This window comes from Schistosoma mansoni, chromosome 3 (assembly GCF_000237925.1).
Source record: "Schistosoma mansoni strain Puerto Rico chromosome 3, complete genome".
NCBI classification, from domain to species: Eukaryota; Metazoa; Platyhelminthes; class Trematoda; order Strigeidida; family Schistosomatidae; genus Schistosoma; species Schistosoma mansoni.
The window spans coordinates 21,803,315-21,812,633 of NC_031497.1; the positions used below are offsets into that span (position 1 = coordinate 21,803,315).

Sequence of the window (9,319 nt, forward strand, 5' to 3'; positions counted from 1 at the left end):
TCCAGCGCTTCCAGGTTTTCCATGTTGGTCAAGCTTCAATTGACTCATGATCTCCACTAAATAAAATTACTAAAATCTCCACAAAACTCCCTTCTGATAATAATTGTATTACTGAAAAACCTTTTACTACCTTTAGCTTAGATTGAGATAAGCAGGTTTTTGAATAGCTTAATAACTCAAAAATGAATATTGTATGAGGAACGTAAAATATTAATAACTGGATAGTGGTTCTGTTGGTTTACTTTTGTAGAGGTCTTAGTTGAAACGTAGAGGGTGACATATTCTACTCAAATGTTTACCTCAAAAAGTCAGCAAAGTAATTCAAAATATAATGGCTGAAAATATTTTATGAGAATAAAGTAGATGATCAAATATGTGAAATCAAATATTACTTACTTACTTACTTGCTTGCTTGCTTAATTACTTACTTACTTACTCACTCACGCCTGTTACTCCCAATGGAGCATAGGCCTACTTGATTGTTTGGAAAATCTGAATTACAAGAAAACTTCATTTACATATTTCGAGAAAACGCTTATTAAGATTCTTTTTAACTTTTTCATTCCGAATTTGCATACCATTAAATGTATAACCAACCACACATAAGTATCATAAATTGTCTAGGTTTAATATTAGTATAAGTTAGTGTTCTTTTATTGTCTTCCATAAACGTGTAGCGAAATGCATTTGTTTTGATGGAGTTTTGTTCTTTGAGCTGGATGGTTTGATCGTGGAGCTTTCATCGTCCTTCTGAGCGACATCATCAGCACAAGCTTCGGCTAGAAGTAAAGTGTTTGAATTTCTCCACATGTGATTCACAGCTTGTCCACCATCTCGAAATGCATTTGTACAGATCTATAAAAGGATTTAATCAAAAAGAGAATTTTCTTCACTGAGACATTGTCATTCTTTTTTAATGAATCAATGAGCTTCTTTCGTAATAACGAAATGTTTGTTAATTCAATATGATGAATGAATAAATAAGGCTGAGATTTTTTTGACTGTACTTTTGATAAATAAAGCAATAGATCAGGCAAAAGATAAATAACCGCCGAAGGGTTTAGTAATGGTTAGGATGAAGTATATTCTTTCAATTAATTTATCAACATTTTATTCTTGATGAAAAAATACGTTATAATCTGTTAGTAATACTGTAACACTAAATATGATTTCGACATTACTTACTTATTTACGCCTGTTACTCCCAATGGAACATAGGCCGCCGACCAGCATTCTACAACCCACTCTGTATTCCACCTTCCTTTCTAGTTCTATCCAATTTTTGTTCATTCTCCACATGTCTATCTCCATTTCTCGACGTAATGTGTTCTTTGATCTTCCTCTTTTCCTTTGACCTTCAGGATTTTATGTGACGACTTGCCTTGTTACGCAGTTGGGTGATTTCCTCAATGTGTGTCCTATCCACTTCCAGTGCTTCTTCCTGATTTCTTCCTCCACTGGATGGAATCTGGTTTGTTCTCTCTCACAGTAGAATATTGCTGATAATGTCTGGCCAACAGATCCGAAATATTTTGCGTAGACACCTGTTAACAAACACCTTTATCTTCTGAATAATGGCTTTCTTAGTTCTTCAAGTTTCCGCCCATACAGTAGAATTTTGACATAAACTTATACAATTTCCCTAATATAAGAATTCATGTTTTGAGATCTGTCATTCCAACCTATGCATCTGTTTTAGAGATTATTACTGAAACGGATTGGAGATAATGAATAAAGTTTCAAATATTTACTAAATTATAATTACTGAATATTATTTTAAGGACCTATTTCTCATCTCTAACTGTTAGATGCTACGATTGCTTGTAAGAAAACCAAGAAATCCAACATACGTTATCTGTAATTTGATTGGTTAGCTTGAGGTTGTTCACCCAGTTTACTTCTCCCGGCTGCCATTTGTCGCACACTTGGGACTGTTACAAATGAAACAGTTTATCTTGAGTATATTTCATTTTGAAAATTAGAAAGAGTCCTATTAAATTGTTAGTCATCAGTTATCCTTAAAAAGTTCAGTAAGTTACAAGTATTCTAAACAGAGGTGGATGGTGGCTAACATTAGCTAATTGAATAACTCGATGTCATTTTAAGGAACAGGTCCTGGGTTCGAGTGCCTTAGTGGATATCAACTATGAGATGCAGATACATCCAGCTGACTAGTTTCGAGAATGACAAAACACGGATCCTGAATTTCACTGCTAGACACCGTCCACCTCTGTTTACTAATAATAATTAATATTATTATTGTCATTTTATTTGGTAATGCGTACTTGATGTCGAGTTTTCAACATAAAATACTACATTACATTATCTTACCCTTTAATATATATATGTCAGTTGTACATACCAAGAGCTCATTTAAAATATTTTCCCACAGTCAGTATTAGCTATTCATCTCCAACAACAATGATATGTGAACAGTTTCTCTCCTTCAGCTTATCCTATCGTATACTATATGTAATCAATAGATTTCAATGTAACTACATCTCCTTTCCTTAAATAATATCCATGACGAAATGCCTATTAAAGCCATCGAGGTATACTCAAATAAATGGAGATAGGTTATTTCTATGATACCCCTATGTTGCTAACAAACATATTATTAGTATAATAAATATCGATAAAACGGAAAATGTACTCCATCATCTTTCATATCAACAGAACAACTAGTATCTGTCATCCTTAGAAAATATTGTTTACAATGAATAGTTTATCTTCTATCTGCGGCTGTCAACTATACAAAAGTTTTTAACTGGAAAAGTAATCTCTTGTATGGCTGATTAAAATTATACAAGTAGATGTATTATCTTTATTGAGTATCTACCGTTCAATGATGATATTTATGCAGTTGTCAGGAAAAAAAAGATTATTCAGTTTATATTTAACATTAAAATATAAGAACATGTAATTTTATTTTAGTTTGTAAGTATCTATACTACTTAATTCAAATACTAAATTACAAATTTGTAACCTTGATACTTTTGGATAATTTCTTAATTGTATTTAGTTTCTTAGCCTAATAAACTAGTTATCAAATTCTTAAAACATTTTTATGTTATAGAATTTCTATATCATGTAAGAGTTTTTAACAAATCTAGAATCATATGCTCATTAGTGACTGGCTCCATGAGGTATTTCTTGGAGTTCTAGTGAGAAGCAGTAACCAGTGGAGTTCAACCAGGTCTGTTGTGAGATATCAACTCACTGAAGATATTGGTGAAATGGTTGCTCAATTCCGTGGATTGCTTGAAGTTAGACATTAACACCATCGGATGTCGGCTCAGTGGTCTAGAGGTTAAGAGCTCGTGGATTCAAATATGGCTAGACGGGATGGTGGATGCGCACTTCTAAGGAGTCTCACAATAGGACAAGACGGCCTTCGAGCCGTGCTTCCAGGTTTCCCATGGTGGTTTAGCTTCAATTGACTCATGATTTCAACTATATATAAAAATCTAGAATACCTAAAATTTATACGATCAAAACGTTAAGCGTTCGTGCATCAGACCGAAGGTCCTGGCTTTGAATCCTGTGTGCGGGATAGTAAATGCAACTGAAAGGTGCTGCAGACTTTATATATTGTGTATTTTAAGGCCTCAAATGTATAAAACTATTACGTAGTAACAAAGATTCAATTATTTTCATGAATGTTATGAACTTACAAGTTATGACTCCCCATATTCAAGCATTATTTCTTGAGAGAAGTGGTATTAGTGAATTAATCAGACGGGTCACATGATATAACAAAACTTTATGATAAATCAAATGAAACTTGGAATAGTTAAATCATTAACAAAACCCGCTCACTACTTAAGTATTAATGATAAAACCAGTCCGTGTGGTTATAAATACAGACATTATATATGTTCGTTCGGTATATGGTGGTAAAGTTTACCTCCGAGTTTTGTATTTGTCTTCTATATAGATATGAAGATCAAATGTTTAAGAGTATGAAAAGCAATTCACAAGACAAGCCGTCACATGGAATCCTGAAGGTCAAAGGAGAAGAGGAAGATCAAAGAACACATTACGCCAAGAAATGGAGACAGACATGAGAAGAATAAACAAAAATTGGATAGAACTATAAAAGAAGGCCCAGGACAGAATGTGTTGGAGAATGCTTGTTGGCGGCCTATGCTCCATTGGGAGTAACAGGCGTAAGTAAGTAAGTAAGTAATGAATGGATGAATGAATAGTAATTCAATAGAATTTTGGAGCAAAACAGTTTTTTTAAATATAGTCCTATATCAGTCAATATTGTGTTCATTCGTCTGAATCTTTCCATCAAATTGTTACTAATATAAACCATTTTCGATATCATCTTACGTGTAAGATAATTTTATAACCATTTATTCAACAGTACTGTGTTAAAGTAACTTGGATTTAGCACGTACTTGGTAGTTAGAAATAAGGTCAGCTTTTACTTTATAAAATACTACTCGTCAATATTACAAAGAGTAGTTTTGAAAATCTTTTAAAATCACTGTATAACAGACATGTTTCTTTACTATTGTAAACACAAAGGGTGATAGATAACTAAAAGTGGGACGCACTCTATTTGTGGAGTTTTTATCTGGAGGTTATTTGAATAAATTTAGTGATTTATCTACATTTTCATGAAATCACCCCCCTTCAAACCTGCTCATCTTAATTCAATAAACTTTTAAACCAAGGATGTTCACTAAAATTTTATCTATATCGATTTAAGAAAGACCAAGGGAAACTGTGAAACCAAAAAAGCAAGATATAACATTGAAACATTATCAATCTCCATAAAGGACTACGGATTTCTATTTGGAGACAATTGTGAGGATGATACTTCATAAATTTATTTTAAGAAGAATGATCTTATCAAAGATAAAGTTAGATTTTGATCTCAGTTGTGAATCAAAAGTAATTATATTTACTTGTAATCAATCCAATTTTTATACTTGTTTTTACCACAAACGTACCCGAGAAGCATCATTGGTGAACAAGGAGGATCGGAGGCAGATGTAAAGGCGAGGATTGGCAAACCAAGGACCGCATTTCTACAATTGAAGAACATATGGAACTCAAAACAACTCTCGACTAATTTCATAGTGAGAATCTTCAACACGAACGCCAAGACAGTCCGAATGTACGGAGCTGAAACGTGGAGAATACTACAATCGTAATCAAAATTGTACAAGTTATTTATAAACAGTTGTCTACACAAGATATTCAATATCCGTTGGCCCGATACCAACAGCAACAGCATATTATTGGAGAGAACCAATGAGTACCCATCTGAAAAGAAAATTAGGAAAAGATGTTGGAAGTGGATAGGACATACATCGAGAAAATCATCAAACTGCATCACGAGACAATCCCTAACTTGGAATCTGGAAGGGAGGCGGAAAAGAGGAAGACCAAAGAACACATTGCGTCGAGAAATAGAAGCAGATATGATAAGAATAAAATTCTAACTGGAAATAACTGTAAAGGATTGCCCAGGACAAGATTGGATGGAGAATACTGGTGGGCGGCCTATCCTGCTCCAGGAGCGATAACAGACGCGAGTAAATAAGTATAATACAACACTTTCACTTAGACAAGCTCTTTCATTATAACCTTCATTATTTATGATTTGATTATGATTAATCAAATTCTTGAAAAATAACATCATACATGTTTTTTTCTTTTGTTTAACTTAAACAATGTAGATATACAATTATAAATAATTAACTTTCAAACATAAATTAATCATTTTATAAGTTTATATTAAAACTGATGTATTTATATTAAACGAATGATGGAGATCTTTAAACGATTAAACGAATGAATAAAAAAAGAAAAAAAAAACGAAATGTAAATCTAACATTTTCAGACCTCACAGAAGTTCATTTTTTTTCTTTTCATGGTATGAATAGTTTTTTTCTTTTTCTTTTTTCTTTTCTTTTTTCTTTTCTCTTTTCTTTTTTTGGCATACTGATGGATATTTTTAATAGTGGAAAAAAAACATTTCGAATGATCACAAGATATAAACAATATAATCTATGTCAAATATGAATAAATCGAAATTATATTTCATGTGACATCTATTACATGTGACATAGTTTGAGACTTTAAGAGTCAGCAGATGATATATATTATGTGTTAGTAATTTTAATGTATTTTCTCTTTTTTTTTATTTAAATTACATAAATAGATGAACTAGAATTTGTAAAAATCTAATAGTATTCAAGAGCTGACATTTTTTGGGGGGTAGAGTGGGAGGTGTGGGTGGTGGTGGTAGTAACAGTTATTATTATTATTATTATCTGTTTACCAGTTTTTTTTTCACAGTTATTAAACTTTCTATGAATTATTCAAGGATTTTAAATAGAACTATGAAAGTAATAAAAAAGGGTAACAATTATAAGTATTGAGTATGTGACTATTGGATTTATAAAGTTCAACATTCCTTCAAAATAAATAGTATGATTATGAAAAACAGAGATATATAAGGGTAAAATGTTATTTTAAATAATTTATCATCAAACTCTATAATTTTCATAGTTGAAAGCGTGAGTCAGTTGAAGCTAGACTACAAGGGAAAACCTGGAAGCACTGCTTGACGGCCGTTTCGTTCTGTTGTGGGACTCCTCACCCCTTCTGATAGTAATAATCATATGCTCACTGGTGACTGACTTCCAGAGGTAAATTCAGGAGTTCTAGTGAGAAGCAGTGACCAGTGGTGTTCAAACCATCTGTTGTGAGATAGAAACTCACTGAAGACAATTTGTGAACGGTTGCTCAACTTCGTGGACTGATCGGAGTTAGACATAAACACCATCGGATGCCGGCCGGCTCAACGGTCTTTTGGTTAAGTGCTCTGGCGCGAGACTGGTAGGTCCTGGGTTCGAATCTCGCGAGGTGAGATCGTGGATGCGCACTGCTGAGGAGTCCCACAATAGGACGAGATGGCCTTTGAGCAGTGATTCCAGGTTTACCCTGGTGGTCTAGCTTCAATTGACTCACGCTTTTAACTATAAAAATACTAAATCTCCACAATACCCCCTTCTGAAAATAAACTCTATAATTGCAAATTCAAGTTGAGATTGTAATTGTGTCTAACATATCCGATGACAACCTGTTATTCGGTGATGAAACAAACAAACTAATGATGTATGTACTAACACTGACTACAGTTCAGTACTTTATTATGTATATTTCTTTATTTGTAACTACCCATCACCTAGTGAGCTAAGACGCCTTGTTCTTTCCATTTTAATCGGTGATGACATTTAAATGTTTACATATGTAAAACACATATATACCATTCCATTATTATTGTATCATTCTTTCCAGCACTCTTAGAAAGGACATTATAATTTATCAGTAAATAATACCTTAGGGACTTGTATTGTTATTATAAGCAAAGATGAATAGTGGCTAGCAGTGGAGTCCAGGACGTCCTTTTCGTTCTATTTGGGACTCGTCAACTGGATGTACCTGCATCTCAGAGTTGATGTTCGCTTTGGGGCTCGAACCCAGTACCTTTCGCTTCAAACGCCATCACGTTATCCACTCAGCTACTGATGCAGATACATCCAGCTGACGAGTCGCAAATAGGACGAAACGCGCGTCAAACTTGATTCCACTGCTAGCCACTATCCGTCTCTGCTTATAATGCTTGTGAATTTAGGCTATATGGAGACAATATGCATAGTATGCACACATGCCAAATATGAGACTGATCAATTGCAATCCTAAACATCAATGGGAAGATTCAAACAAATAATACCAAGTGAGTTTTTACTGCTATTGTTACAGTCTTTCGAAGCTAAGCCTCTGGAGGACTCTTTAAAATGGATAGAGCTAACATTTAAAATAGAGTTCTTAGTAAAAACTTACTGTAACTTGTCCCACAAAGTATTTATGGTAAATGTAACTGCTGTTGCGTAGAAAGCTTTATTTTGCTTTCATTACAGGGTATTTTAAATTCTTTAGAGCTAAAGAGAACTAAAGATAAAAGTCCATAAGGTCTACTTTTATTTCTCGCTTCCAAATAAACTTCTATGAGAATGAGTATCTTTACTTTAATATTGAAAATTATTAATGAGGTAAGGAGATGTTTATTTGTAATCACTTGCTTGCCACAACTCTTCAGTAATACAAAAATATTTTTTTAGCGTTGTTGGTATATTAATTAACAGAGTTGAAGTGTAAACGTATACACGAGTTGTACAATTATACTGTTGTGAACAAAAACACTTGTCGGGGGGAATCGAATGCATTTAGACACAGATTACAGACTATCTCACTTAATTCTGTTAACCATACAGTCAACAGTTAAATTGCAAAATAAAAACCAATTATTTCAATCTTCCCTGTTTCTTCTGTAAATATCAGTTCATCTTCTCTAATTCCATTGTTCATGCATTTTCCTACCAAATGCGCTTCATTTCAGTTCTTTCCTTATCGGTCTTCTGCCAAAATACATTCTATGTCTGACCATCGCTATATACTACTTATATAGATATAAGTAGACCACACTACAATACTACTCAACCTTCATTTTACAATCTACTAACTATTTATTGTTCTTTATAACTAATTTAAATGTAGTTAATTAACTCATTATTAACTATCCGGTATTGATTTTGTAACTAACTACTATACCCATGTATAACTATCTTATTGTGAAACCCTGACTATGTGAATACTGTTAATCATAATCTTATTGAAATACATTACACTAAGAAAATGTCATACGTTCACCTTATTGTTCAGTGAAATTCTTCCTACATATTCCAATATTCGATCAATTTTATATTTGGAATATAGGCCATATTTCAATCTGACCATATATAAGTGATTACCAGGTCAAGTAACGTATTTTTCACAAAATAAACTAGGTGAATTACTGAAGCATTATCAATTTAAAGCACATGGTTTTAATAATCATATTATAACCATCATATATAATAAGCAGTCGATCGTAATTACATAAAGTGATAAACTATTGACTGTGTTATAACATTTCCTGTAGGTTAAATACATGCTTTACACTGTAAATTAAGTGATCTAACAAATATTAAATCGGAAACGGTAGTATACAAATCACTCATAATAGTGAATAGTTATGAGATGGTGGAGAAGATTTGTAGCTCAGGTGGGTGATTTTGATGTAGGTTTGTTCTCTGAGCTGGATGGTTTGGTTGTGAAGCTTTCATCGTCCTTCTGAACGACATCATCAGCACAAACTTCGTGTGGAAGTGAAGTGTTTGAATTTCTCCACATGTGATTCACAGCTTGTCCTGTGCACCTCGATGTTGATTGGGTCTTGTTGACCTTAAATCTG

The 9,319-nt window shown here is 33.2% G+C and overlaps 1 non-coding gene across 1 annotated transcript; it reads right to left on the minus strand.

Annotated features, from left to right (window-relative positions):
• Positions 1-7,485: 7,485 nt before the first annotated feature.
• Smp_tRNA_00375_Pseudo_TTG.1.1 lies at positions 7,486-7,557 on the minus strand. The gene has a single exon. It is a non-coding gene (tRNA).
• Between the last annotated feature and the right edge of the window lie 1,762 nt (positions 7,558-9,319).